Raw genomic sequence first — 12,348 nt, forward strand, 5'->3', positions numbered from 1 at the left:
GGTTTCAGAATATTTGCTTTTCTGGAAATAATTAGAGGAATACGCAGCTCTCCAACAGCCACATCTGGGCGGCAGGCTGGGCTGGCAGATGCTGCCCCGATGGACAGCGGTGACCACGTGCAGAAGGACTGACTGGTCCATCAGGGACCAGCCGCCTGGAGGGGCCCTGACCCGCCTGGCCTACGTCCCCTACCCAGGAACCCCCCCCCCCCCCCGAGATGCCACACCATGACTCTGCCTGGGCCATTGTGCCGGGGCAAGCTCTGTGGCCAGCTGGGCTCCCCTCCTGCTTCCCGGGCCACCAGAACCTCGTTCCCCTCTCAGCCTTTCCTGGGTCTGGTTCTGGCTGCCGAGCAGGAGGACCCCCGCTTGGCTCCCCAAAGCCTCACAGCCCAGCCCTTGCTCCTCTTCGATTTGCAGCCCTGCTGCACCCTCCTGAGTTTCTCCTTCAGCAGTGTGTGAGGTGTTTTCAAGTGAAGAATGCAGGCCTGGTGAACCCAGGAACCTACAGGATTCCCTGAAACCAGTCTCTATTCAAAGCCCAGGTGGTGCCCCTCTGAGGAGGTCAATGGGGACCAGGGGCCCCACAGCAGCGGGCTTTGCCAAGGGTGCATTTTCCAATCCCCGGCTGCTGCTTCTGAGCCTGTGGGGGCGGGCAGCCTGTGGGAAGGACTTGAGTTTGACTTCAGCTTGCAAGCACCCCAGCAGGGACTGGAGGACAGCACGCTCCTCCCAGGGGAAGGACTGAAGAGTCCCCAGGGAAACACAGGAGGGCCGGTATAGATGGTGGGCAGCGCTGATGAAGTCCTGCTGTTGCAGCCAGAGAAGACTCGGTGATCAAGTTTGTTTGGAGTTGGGGGTCACAAGGGTGGGGCGTGCTCAAAGCCATGGGACCCTGACGTTCAACCCTGTTGATTGCTTCCCTTGTGATCTGGGGGAAAGATATCACTTTTCCTTTTTGAGCCTCAGTTTCCTTACCTATAAAAAAGGAGATGCTGGTCACTGCGTCTCACTGTGTTTTTAATTTAATTTAATTCAATTTATTTATTTGATGTGGAATATGCTATGTAGTTTGTCCAGGGTGGCCTTGGACTCACAGTGATCCTCCTCTCCATTCTGGGTGTCTTTTGGTGCTGCTTGAGCTTTTGAAGTTGTGACTTTTGCTTTTCTTGCCCTGGAGTAGAATTTTTCTTGTCTTCCTGCCAAGCTCCAGGGCCCCGGCTGGGCCCAAAGGGGCTGCTGTTTGGGGCCTTCCTGGCTCCCTGCGCCCCTCCTAGAACTGCATCACTGTCTCCAGGTCCTGAGAGCAGCAGGAAGGTGTTGCATGTTAAGGCAGAGCCGGGGCCCCCTTGTGAGGCCTGGGCCCCTTGGAGGAGGAGGTGCCATCCACAGCAGATGAAGGGCAGGGCGAGCAGCGTGGTCCGACATGGCAGCTGTGAGTGCAAGGCCTTCCTTAGGGGACAGTCAGAGAGGCTGTCGCTGGTCAGTGGGGAGGTGCTGGACCTGCACAGAGCTTGGCAGGGACAGGCAGGGGGAGGGTGCATGGGCAGGGGTGTGAGGACTGAGCATGCCCTGGGGACACAGCAACGTGACTGGGGGGAGGGAGCAAGCCCCTCCAGGAGGAGATAGGGCGGGCACCAGAGGAGCACAGCTCTGTGGGCCATGTGGAGGGTTGCCTATGGGGCTCCATGCCCAGCTGTCCCGAGAGGGGCGGAGGCCAGGACTTCAGTGGGGTTTGCTTCACAGCTGTGCAGGGCATTGGGCGAGCAGGATGATCGCTGACAAGGGAAACTGAGGTAGGAATGAAGAGGGAAGCTGAGGCTGAGGTGAGGAGGGAAACCAAGGTTGGTGTTGAAGAGGGAAACTGAGGCTGGGGTGAGTACCTACAGGAACCAGATTCTGGTTGGCCCAGGCATATCTTGACTTTAAAGCTATGTGTAGAAACTGTCAAACTCGTTGGTAGAGTAACCAGACTCACACCGAAGCGCTCCAAAAATCCAGACTCGTGGGTGGTGCTGACCCAGAGTGCTGGTAGTGCTGGGCTCTGAGTGCCTTCTGAAAAACCAGCAGAGGCTTCACATTCATTTATGAAAACATCTGGGGCCTGTGAAACAGGGACCCAGAGCCCACAGTGGTTGGGAAACCTAACTTGAACCTGTGAGCATCACTTTAGCGTGGGCACCTTCACAGGTTCCGGGTGGCGGGGACAGAATCAGCCGCAGCGGTGTCGTCTGATGGCTGCAGACAGAGGCCCAGCTGGCCTCGGACCCTGCGCCCAGAGCTGAGGTTGCTGACTGTTCCGCTCTGTGAGGAGAACTACGAGCTTGGCCGGCCCTCAGGGCCTTGGGGCACCCGATGTTCGGGTCTTTTTCCCTTGCTTTGAACAAATGTGATGAGGAAAGAGATCCCTGACCTGCTTTGTTTTCTGCATTGCTTCTATTCCTAACCCCTGCCCCAGTGTTAAGGAGGTCACTGTGGAAAGCAGGCCAGAGGAGATGAGATTTCTCACTGGAAGCTTCATTAGCATAACATTTAGTCCTTTTGCAGGCCCAGACCCAAATCCCTTCGCTTGATGTTTAAAAAGTTTACATTTGGCTAAGCGTTTCTGACAGTTTGTTTCTTGTCTGCAAGCCCCAAAGCTCTCATTCTGTTTATCGTCTTTACAGATGGAGCTGAGTATGGGGAGAGGGACCGGGAGACCCTGAGTTCCCAAGACCTTGCAGCAGGGGTGTCTGGGAGGAAAGCAGTGGCCGTGGACCACACCCTGCCATGTTTATTTTGCTGAGTGATGTTTCCCTGGGCTCGGATCCTGGCCGGTGACCTTTTCCCTGTCTCTTGACTAAGAAGCACCTGTGGCCTGGGCTGCTTCAGGGCTGCATCTGGACATCAATGAAGAGCTCACCCGAGGCCTCACGGTGTCCCTTGCCAGGAAGGCTGTGCTTTTGAGGTGGTCCTGTGCCTCCACTCCCCTCGTGCACTCAGCAGGGACTGCTAGTCGTCCAGACGGGTGACCCAGGGCCTTGTCCTTCTGCAGAGGCCAATTGGCATGAGAGTGCATAGAGGGGACACAGAGTTTGGGGTCTGGCCAGGGGATGGTCAGGGAAGGTCCCACTGAGGAAGAGAAAGGTGGCTGGGGGGCTCCTGGAATCAAAGGACCGTGCACTGAGTGGACTTCCCCCCAGGCAGCCCTGCAGGGGTTGCAGGGCCTCAAGTATCCATCCCTGGCACTCCTGTCTGCATAAAGCTGACATGCAGAGGCGGTGGGTGAGATGGGGCGCAGAGCCGGGCATGGTAGAGTGGGACAGTGGGAGAGATTGCTGCTGCGTCTTCCTGGGCTGGGTTGTGGGGGGGGCACCAGGCCACTGAGAGGTGGACGAGAGAGGTTTAGGAAACAGTCAACTGGGCCCAGGACTCCTGGAATGTTTAAGCCTATCAGGAGCTAGTGAAACAGGCATGGGCGTGGTGGTTCTGGGTCTAACCAGAGAGTTGGTTTCCTTAGGAGAAAAATGTAGAGAAACAGGTCCAATCAAAGCCGGGTCGGGTTTGGGAGGCAAAACCGCTGGGGGAGCCCTGTGCAGGAGATGTGGCCTGCAGGGCACCTGCCGGCCTGGTTCACGGTGCCCAGGGGTGCTATGTGAGGACGGCAGGGTTCTGCCGTTGGGACGCACTGCCCAGGAAGGACAGGCCCATGGTGTGTGTTAGCCTCGAGGCTCAGTGGTTCCTTTGGTGAAGTGGACGAGGGAGGACCGCAAGGGGCCGGACCCCACGGGACCCAGTGCTGTCCTCTTATCTCTCAGCCTCGCCCAGGCTTCTTCAGCTCCCCATGTCACCTTGCAAGGCAAGCCAGGGTCCAGTCCCCGCTGAGGCTGCGGTTAGGTTGGTGGGTGGAGGAGGGGTGGCCAGGGAGCCTGCGGTCACCCCTGCTCCTCCCAGGCAGCCTCAATGGTCCCTTCTGCTCCCTGCCAACCTATTGGGTCCGTGTGGAGAGAGGCTCAGTGATAGCAACTGAGTGTGGGAGAGAAACACCAGTCCCGCAGACACAAGCCAGGGGCTGTTATGGGCTGAAACCTGCAAAGCACATGCCTGTTCTGTAGTGAATCTGGGCAGGACTGGTGAGCTGCTTTTTCAAATGTTAGGCCCCTGCCCCTAGAATCGTCCTGGCCTGTGAGGGGTCTTCACTGCATTAAATGTGTCTGTGCTGCTTCGCTCTTTTCACTTTTGCTAAAAAGATAAAAATGCGATCCTCTTAAAACTTTTCTCATGTTTTGTTTTTAAATTTTTTGAGACAAGCTCTTGCTCTGTGACCCAGGCTGGCCTCGAACTCCCAGCAATCCTCCTGCCTCCGGCTCCCAAGTACTGCACCACCATGCCCAGGCTTTTTAAAGATAAGAGTGGAGTTTGTTGTGTTTAAGCCTTGTCAGGTTCCACAGGGAGACTCAGATGACACATATGTGGGGTTTGTTTTTTAACATTAATCTGAAAATAAACTAACAGTGTAGAGAACACAGTTGTCACTGCACTGCGGAGGCCAAGTCGGTTTGTTTGTGTTTTTTTTCAACACCACAATTTGCGAAGGATTTTGCTAAACTGTGTCACATTTAAACCATGTTGGATGGTGACACGGACAGTGTTTTCTCGTTATCTAAGTATCACCAGCTGGACGTGATGGTGTACACCTGTGACCCCAGCACTGGGGAGGCTGAGACAGGAGGACTGCTGGGAGTGTGAGGCCAGCCTGGGCTACACAGTGAACCTTGGCCAGCCAGGAATAGCAAGATCCTGTCTCAAAAAGAGACAAACAGCACCGAACCACTACCATATTACTGCAGGGTTTCGAAGGAAGGCACTGTCCATGGGCAGAGGCTGATGGTGTGGAGAACTAACATTCCCCAGGCCCTGGATCGCCCTCTGGGAGAGGCTGTGGCTTCAAGCTTTTGGACGCCTGCTGGCTCAGCCTCTGTTGGCCACCACGCTCTCCCCTTACCCCAGGCCAGACCTGGCATCTTCGTCTTGGGACCCTGACAGCCTGACGCTGTGGTGTCCCTGCTATGTACTGCCAGCCCCCAGTTCCCTTTCCTCTTTCCAGGGGGCCTGGTTGGCCATGGCTCAGCTCGTGTGCTGCTTGCAGCATCTAACTGAGCCTTCCTGCCATCTCCAAGCCCTGGAGGCTCTGCTGTTCCCCGCCAGGGGATTCCCCCGAGGTACGGGCTTCCACTGGGGGCTGTGTGTTGAGGCCTGCGTGTGTGGTTCCCAGGCTTCCTCCGGGCCAGGTGTGAGGGTCACTTTGAGAAGCTGTGCTGCTGTGATTACCACACCAGGTGGTGACCACGGCCTGATGACCATGTGCTCGGGTTGCCCAGTCTGGATTGGGCAGGAACCTGGGCCAACACCAGTGTCTCTTCTCAGACCCAACTGGGAGTCTTTCATAAGACCACCCTCATTGCTCTCTGGCCCAGGTGGGGCCACTGTCCTTGGACAGGGTCCCTTGTGTCGCTAGGCATCTCGGTTAGAAAACTTTTTCTTTTCCGAGACGGAATTAGAACATGCATCCACTTCCAGCCCTGTTGTAACTTAGGTGTCACTCAGAGGGGGTTCAGTGTCCTTTCCACACGATGTCCCCCCACCCCAGTGTTCCCATTCAAGGGGTTCATCTTGTGCTCTGGGCCTCCCTGAGCCTGTGCTCACTCCCTGCCCCAGGAACCAGGGACATGGGAGAAGCCCACAGATGCCTGGTCTGGCTGGAGACCCGTGCTCCTGGTGCTGTGTGGGGTGTCCTGACCCGATGCTCACCATTGTCTGTGTCCTGTTGCCTTATGGAAGCTGGGTTTGAAAGGATCACAGAAACACAGGTTTGAAGCCTTCTGTGACAGCTGAAGGGACACTTCCTGTTCCTGGGCTCCTGTAGCCCCGGGACAGCTCCAGGCATGGGCCCAGCCCTCTGTCAGTTGGCTTGGCTTTTTCTTGTGAGGCCATGGAGTCGGGGCTTCCAAGCCCATGGTGCGCTGAGCTGGACCCACTGCCCCTCCTTCTGGTCAGTCACGGGTGACTCACAGTGGGGTTTCTCTGTGCCGTTATCAGGAGCGGATCCCCATCTTCCCCCGGGGATCCGCATGGCCTTTGCGTCCTGCCCTTCCCCTAACTGGGCCAGCGTCCTGCAGTGTAACCTGCACCTCTGCTTCCGAGGAGCCTTCCTGTAGTGTGGCCCACCGCTTCCATCCTCCTTCTGTTTTGCAGCTGAGATGCTCGGACAGGCGCTGGGTCCACAGCAGATCTCACAAGGCCTGGACACCAGGGCTCCCGGGCACCGTCTCCTCTCTACTGCAGGGGCATGCAGGGGACACGAAGGTGGCTGCTGGATAGCTGGCATCCTGCATCGAGCCCTCGGCCCTTTCTCTTGGTTGTGCTCCACAGGTGGAGCCCTGCCCCCAGTTCCGATGAGTTCTGGAAGCTCTTCGGCAGCAATTGACAGTTTGGAGGTGGCGTGCATCTCCCAGGGACTCAGTGCCACACACGGCGGTGGGGTTTCAGGCCCCCAAGTAGTGTCTGTCACCCCGTCAGGGTGCTGAGCTTTGGAATCATGAGGAGGCTGACAGTGGCGTCAGAGGGGCTCATGTGACTTTAGGCTCTGAGGAGCTATCCCTGTGACCTCACCAGTGATTCCACCCCTCTGTGCCTCAGTTTACCCCACCTGCCAGCGGGTGGTGAGATACCCTTGCTAGCACAGTACTGAAGAATGCAGTGTGTGGCACGATCCTCGGTGTTTATTACTGCACTATTAATTAAATATTACTGATTGTTTAATCCCAGTAGCAGATACCTGCGTCCTCTTCATGTGGTCATTTCTACACAGACTGACTCCAGGGTCAGACGTGGTCCTGGTTTCTCCCGGCAGTTTCAGATGCCTGGGAGAGGCTGACTCTCATTCTTTTAACCCGATTCCTGCTCAGTGTTGTCGTGCAGACACGCGTGGAGCACTGGGGGGGCTGGGACGAGCACAGTCCAGCATTGTCTGTTCTCAGGACCTTGCAGCCCGGTGGAGCAGGTGGACGCTGGAGTGAAACAGTCACAGAATGTGAGCGCACAGCTGCTGTTAGAAGGGGCACTGGAGGGCGTGACCCGGGACCATGGCGGCCAGGGCGGGTGTGTGTCCTGTCTTGAGGCTGTTACAGGTTCACATCCTCACTCTCCCGAGGCTGGAGGTGGCCTGGGCCTCAGTAGGTGACAGCCAAGTTGTCTGAGCTGTCAGGGACACATAGAGAGACCCAGGAGATGGGTAAGGGAGGAGGAGAGGAGAGGAGAGGAGAGGAATTAGACCAGGAGGGGACTCGCGAAGCCATTTCCGGGCAGCACTCAGTGGGGCACACTTTACCTCGGCCACCTTCAGCCAGCACAAATCCAGCCTGCAGTCCCGTCACGGGCTTGCCACCGTGTCATCTCAAGTTCTTTCTGGTTCCTTTCCACTTTAACCTGCGTTTAGTTTCCCTTGTTCTGCTCTGGGGCTAACTCAGCTCTGCTGGCGTTCGTCCAGTTCCCATTGCCTGTTGGAGCAGCGTGCGTGTCTTTGCTGCTGAGATGGGGAAGGCGGGGCAGAGAAGCGGCCTTGGTGTGAGGGTCACCACACACGACTCACACACTGCCGTCTGTCCTTCCTCTGGTGAGCGTGATGTGGCCTGCAGACCCCAGCTTAGCTCTGTCTTCAGCAGTGTGTGGGGAGTTGTCCTCGGCTCAGAGATGATCGCCTCGGAGACTGGATGAATGTTCCAGCCAGGGCTGTGCCCAGGCTCTGCTCCGGGCCCTGGGATGCGATACCCCAAGTTCCCCGGCCCAAGGGGGGTTGTTGGCCCTGTTCTTCCTGGCAGAGGTGGAACCCAGCAGCCTTGAGACCTGGCCATGGTGCAGACCAGGCGCCCTCCTGAAGGGCATAAGGCACAGTCCTGCTTGGGTCACTGGACAAGTTGGAATGACCACAGCTGAGACTTCTTTTGTTTACTTAGTAACTTCTTTCTTTCTTTAAAAAATAGAACAGATATAAAAGAAAATCGTGACACTAGAACAGAAAAGCTCTCCTGTACCCCACGCTTATTTTCCCCTATTGCCCTCACACGTGTAGTTTGTTACAAATAATGAACACATACAGCGGTACTTTGGTTGTTGAATGAAGCTTGAGCTTTCTACTATTTGAGCAGCGAGTTTGGGGGGAAAAAATCTGCTCATTGTCTGTAACTTCACTTGATAGTGGAACCTAAAGTCTGATGTGAGAAAGCCTGTACGAGCTGAGGGTGATTCACGCAGGCATCTCACCGCAGACGTGCCCCACAGGCCTGACGCTGTGGTGTAAGCACCGCTCTCTCCAGACAACGGCCTGAGTCAGGGGCTCAAACCTTCATCATCTGCTTGTTGTTCTTTCTTTCTTTCTTTCTTTCTTTCTTTCTTTCTTTCTTTCTTTCTTCCTTCCTTCCTTCCTTCCTTCCTTCCTTCCTTCCTTCCTTCCTTCCTCCTTGCATGCTTTATAGAATTTGTGTAAAATGTAACCGTGGTTCCAAAGAAAGTCAGGGACAAGCAGTAAAGCTGAGGGGAAAACTGAGAACCACACTGGAGTTAAAAAAAGAAATGGCTGGGAGTTTGGAAAACGAATTTTTTTTTAATTTTAAAGAGGATAAAATCAAGGAAAATAAAACAGAATAAAACCAATCAAGACAAACCAGTGTAAGTGATACAGGACTTCAAAGCATTACGTAATCAACAATAGTTACCATAACGCCTTTTAATGTCTTCAAAATAGTAACAGATACCTTTGGACATTGTAAAAATTGAACAGAACAGGACAGAATGGAAGCAATAAAAACAAAACAATATATGCAGTAAAGGACTTCAAAACCAGCCAGTAGTAAACCCAAGAGTGCTACCATAATATATCTTGCTATCTTTTAAATAGCTGCTCCTGCCATGGGATTTAACATAAACAAAACAAAAGAGAATAAAATCAAACCCAACAAAACAGTGAAGATGATAAGGTTTCCAGAAAGGGATCGCCTCCTGGGGAGGCCTGGTTCTCTCCCCACCACAGTCCATGAATTAGAAAAATGAATTTATAAGTGTAATATTTGGGCCTCAGAACCTGTTATTTGGTTTTCTGTTATTTCTTATGGGACAGATATTTTCAGTTCTTGAACTTTTTGGTGTTCAAACATGAATTTGGAACAAATTGAGCTCCACAGACAAGGTGTCCCTGAGTGGGTCAGTTACTCCATCGTGTGCATGCTTCATGTTTTTCTAGCTTTTGTCTGTGCTTTTCTCCTGGCCCAGGATCCCGTCCCTCTCATTGTGTCCTTGACCTCCTTCAGCTGTGATTTCTGAGACTGGCTTTGCGCTGGGTGACTCTTCTGAACTGTTCTGGGTGTCTCATAGCACGAGTGCCCAGCGAGACTTTTCCCTGCTGATACTGGTCCCAAAATGGCCCTGGCTGAGGTGGTGCTGGTCAGCTCTCCCCACAGCTACCCCTTACCCCACTTCCCCACCTGTACTGTATGGGAGGAGGTCACTGGATGCAGCCCTGGCTCTGGGAGGGAGAAAGGAGTCACTGAGTTCTTTAGAATTCATGGTAGAGATTTCCCTGCATCTTCTGCACTTGAGTATTTATTCATCTGTCTAACTGCAGACCCAGACAAGTGTGACTTGTGCTGTGGATTATACTCTAGCACTGCTTGACTGGATGGTGGCTCTGGTGGTCTGCAGCTGTTCCGTTGGCCCTTCTGTCCCTTTGACGTGACTACGTCATTGTGGGTGGCGTTTGTTTTTTAAGCCCGTCTTTAATTCCCAGTACTAGAAGATACTCTACCTTCGCCTATTAAATTTCCTTTCCTAGTCTTCGAATCTGCCACTTCTTCTAGGGTCCTGGTTCCTTGTATGGAGAATTTATTGGCATTTGAAATTAAGATCTGGGTGCCAGGTTGGTCACTGCTACTCGGGTACTGCTGCTTTTGGCTGTGTCCATGGAGAGAGCTATGGAGCGTGTGTGTGTGGTTACTCTGTGTGTGGGCACACACACACATACACACACAGGTAACTGTGTGTCTGATGCCTCCAGCTAGCACCACACGGCTCCTTCCCCATGTATCTGTCACCTCCTCCTCCACCAGCGAGACACTACTGAGGTTCAGGCTAATGTACCCCTCCTTGGGAAGCAGCTTCATCCCCTTCAGTAACACACATCCAGACGGGTCCTTTGCCTTCAATCTGCTCATTTCCAGACCCTCTGGAGTCTGCATCTGCCCTCTCCGCTCTGCGAGGCCTTCTCATGCGTTTGTGATGCAGTTAGGGTCTTGTGGTCTGATGCCTTTTAAAAAGGGAAAAGTGAAGACTCAGCCACAGGGATCTGAGGTAGAAAGCTGGGGAATGGTTCACCGTCTTACACTACCAGATATCTAGAGGCTCTATGCCTTGTGGTCATTTGAGGTCCATGCTTTGTGATCGTTTGTCCTCTGCTTGCTTTGGTTCCCACCCATTTGCTGTGGATTGAATATTTATTTCCCCCCAATTGGAGGTGTGGTGTTGAGAGCTGACTGGGGTTAGATTGAGTCAGGGTGGGGCCTCTTGCTGGAGTTAGTGGCCTTGTAAGAAGGAGAGCGGGAGGGATTGCTCCCCATCCTCTGCCCATGCACTGAGGAAAGGCCATGTGAGAACACCGTGACTAGTTATCCGAGCCCAGTGGAGAGGCCCCCACCGGACCCCAGACTGCAGATAACCTTGAATGGATTCAAGCCTCCACAATCCTGAGACATTTCTGTTATTTCTGGTGCGAAGTTCACAGACCTCTGTTCTGGTCCCCTGGCTGCGGAGGGCTCTTTCTCGAACCAAATTCCCTGATTCCCTTCTACCACTGAGTAACACGGATGCATGTTTGCAGCCATGTGCTGGGGCAGAGACAGAGCTGGCCCCTTCTAGGTGCGTTTCGGTGCAGAGCTCCAGGTTCCTCTCTGGGAGGTGTCTGGGGTGCTGTGAGCCAGCCCAAGCCTTAGCCCTGGAGTGAGTAACGCTCCCTGGTGGGGTGATCATTTGTTTACTTCCTTATTTAATTTTTTTGAGAGTCTTATCCTATGCCATAGGCCACTACACGTAGCCAGTGGAATGATGAAAACCGCCTATGTGAAGGGAACACAACCTCTGTCCCCAAGTAGCCTGGAGCTAGAGGTCAGGTTTTGAAGCTGGGCAGCTGGAGGGTGGCTGTGAGCCGAGAGGGGCCTGGGTTTGGAAGGTGCTCGGGCTGCGCCCTGGCCTGGCTGCCTGGCCTGGGTGTCCCGGGGAGCCAGGCTGGCAGGGGCTGTTGCCTGAGCCCAGATTGGACGTGGATGGGGTGGGGGGCTGCTCCGGGGGCCCAGCTAGGGGCTTCCTTCTCCTGGTGTGGACGGTGGGTTTTCACTGTTGTTCTTTTCCTTGTTCACGTTCTTAGCATCTTCGGATTGATAGTGACGTCATTTCCTGGGTAGAGGTCACAGGAGCAGGGTTTTGTTTTTTAAACCCTCAATGCCAGTCCAGAATTTCCTTTCTTTGTTTCTTTTTAGTATGTTTTCCTTTTCCTCTGGGTTTTTTTTTTCTTTTCTCTTTTCTCTGTAGTGATTCTTTTATCTTCAAGGATTTTTCAACTCTTATTGCTGGTTTCATTTAACAACCTGCCTGATGCGGTAGGAGAACCTGCTTCCAGCTGCCCGTGGGACAATCTGATGGGATCAGCGAGGATTCCTACAGCCTGCCTGCCCTCAGTGAGCTCCATGGGGGAAGCTAAATCAGACACTTGGGTTTTCAAGGAAAAGCATTTGTAAATGACCCCAGGAGAAAACCGAGACAGTGGCCCACCCGTTTTTCCTGGGGGTTTTCTGCACAGTGATCAGTTAGCTACCCAAACTACAGTGTGCATGTGCACAGGCAGTGCCAGGTTAATGTGCAGAGCGTTGTGTGTGCCTCGAAGCTCAGGGTGGGTTAATGTTCAGTGCAGCACACAGCGCATGCGTGGTGTATCACAGATGTATTTACAGGTTAATGCAGAGGTCTGCAAGAAACTCAAGCCAGAGGCTCCATTTGACCCAGCTCTTCCCCCTCTAGGTATAACCTAAGAGAATTAAAGTCACGCACCACAGTGATAGCCATGCAATTTATTATAGCTGTAATGCTGGACACACCCATGTGCCCGTCTACAGATGAGTGGATAGAGAAAGTGTGAGTGTGAATCTACACAATGGAGTACTACTCTGCCACAAAGAGGATAAAATGGGGACATTTTCAGGTAAATGGTGGCATCTCGAGACCATAATCTTGAGGGAAATAAATCGGACACACAAGTTTAAATCTTGC

The 12,348-nt window shown here is 53.6% G+C and overlaps 1 protein-coding gene across 1 annotated transcript in view; it reads left to right on the plus strand.

Moving 5' to 3' along the window:
- Cgnl1 (cingulin like 1) overlaps window positions 1-12,348 on the plus strand; it is a 110,151-nt gene that overhangs the window by 14,745 nt on the left and 83,058 nt on the right. The window lies entirely within an intron of this gene.

Source organism: Cavia porcellus, unplaced genomic scaffold (genome assembly GCF_034190915.1).
Source record: "Cavia porcellus strain 051 isolate PalLab524CR breed Dunkin Hartley unplaced genomic scaffold, mCavPor4.1 scaffold_8, whole genome shotgun sequence".
Classification (NCBI taxonomy): domain Eukaryota; kingdom Metazoa; phylum Chordata; class Mammalia; order Rodentia; family Caviidae; genus Cavia; species Cavia porcellus.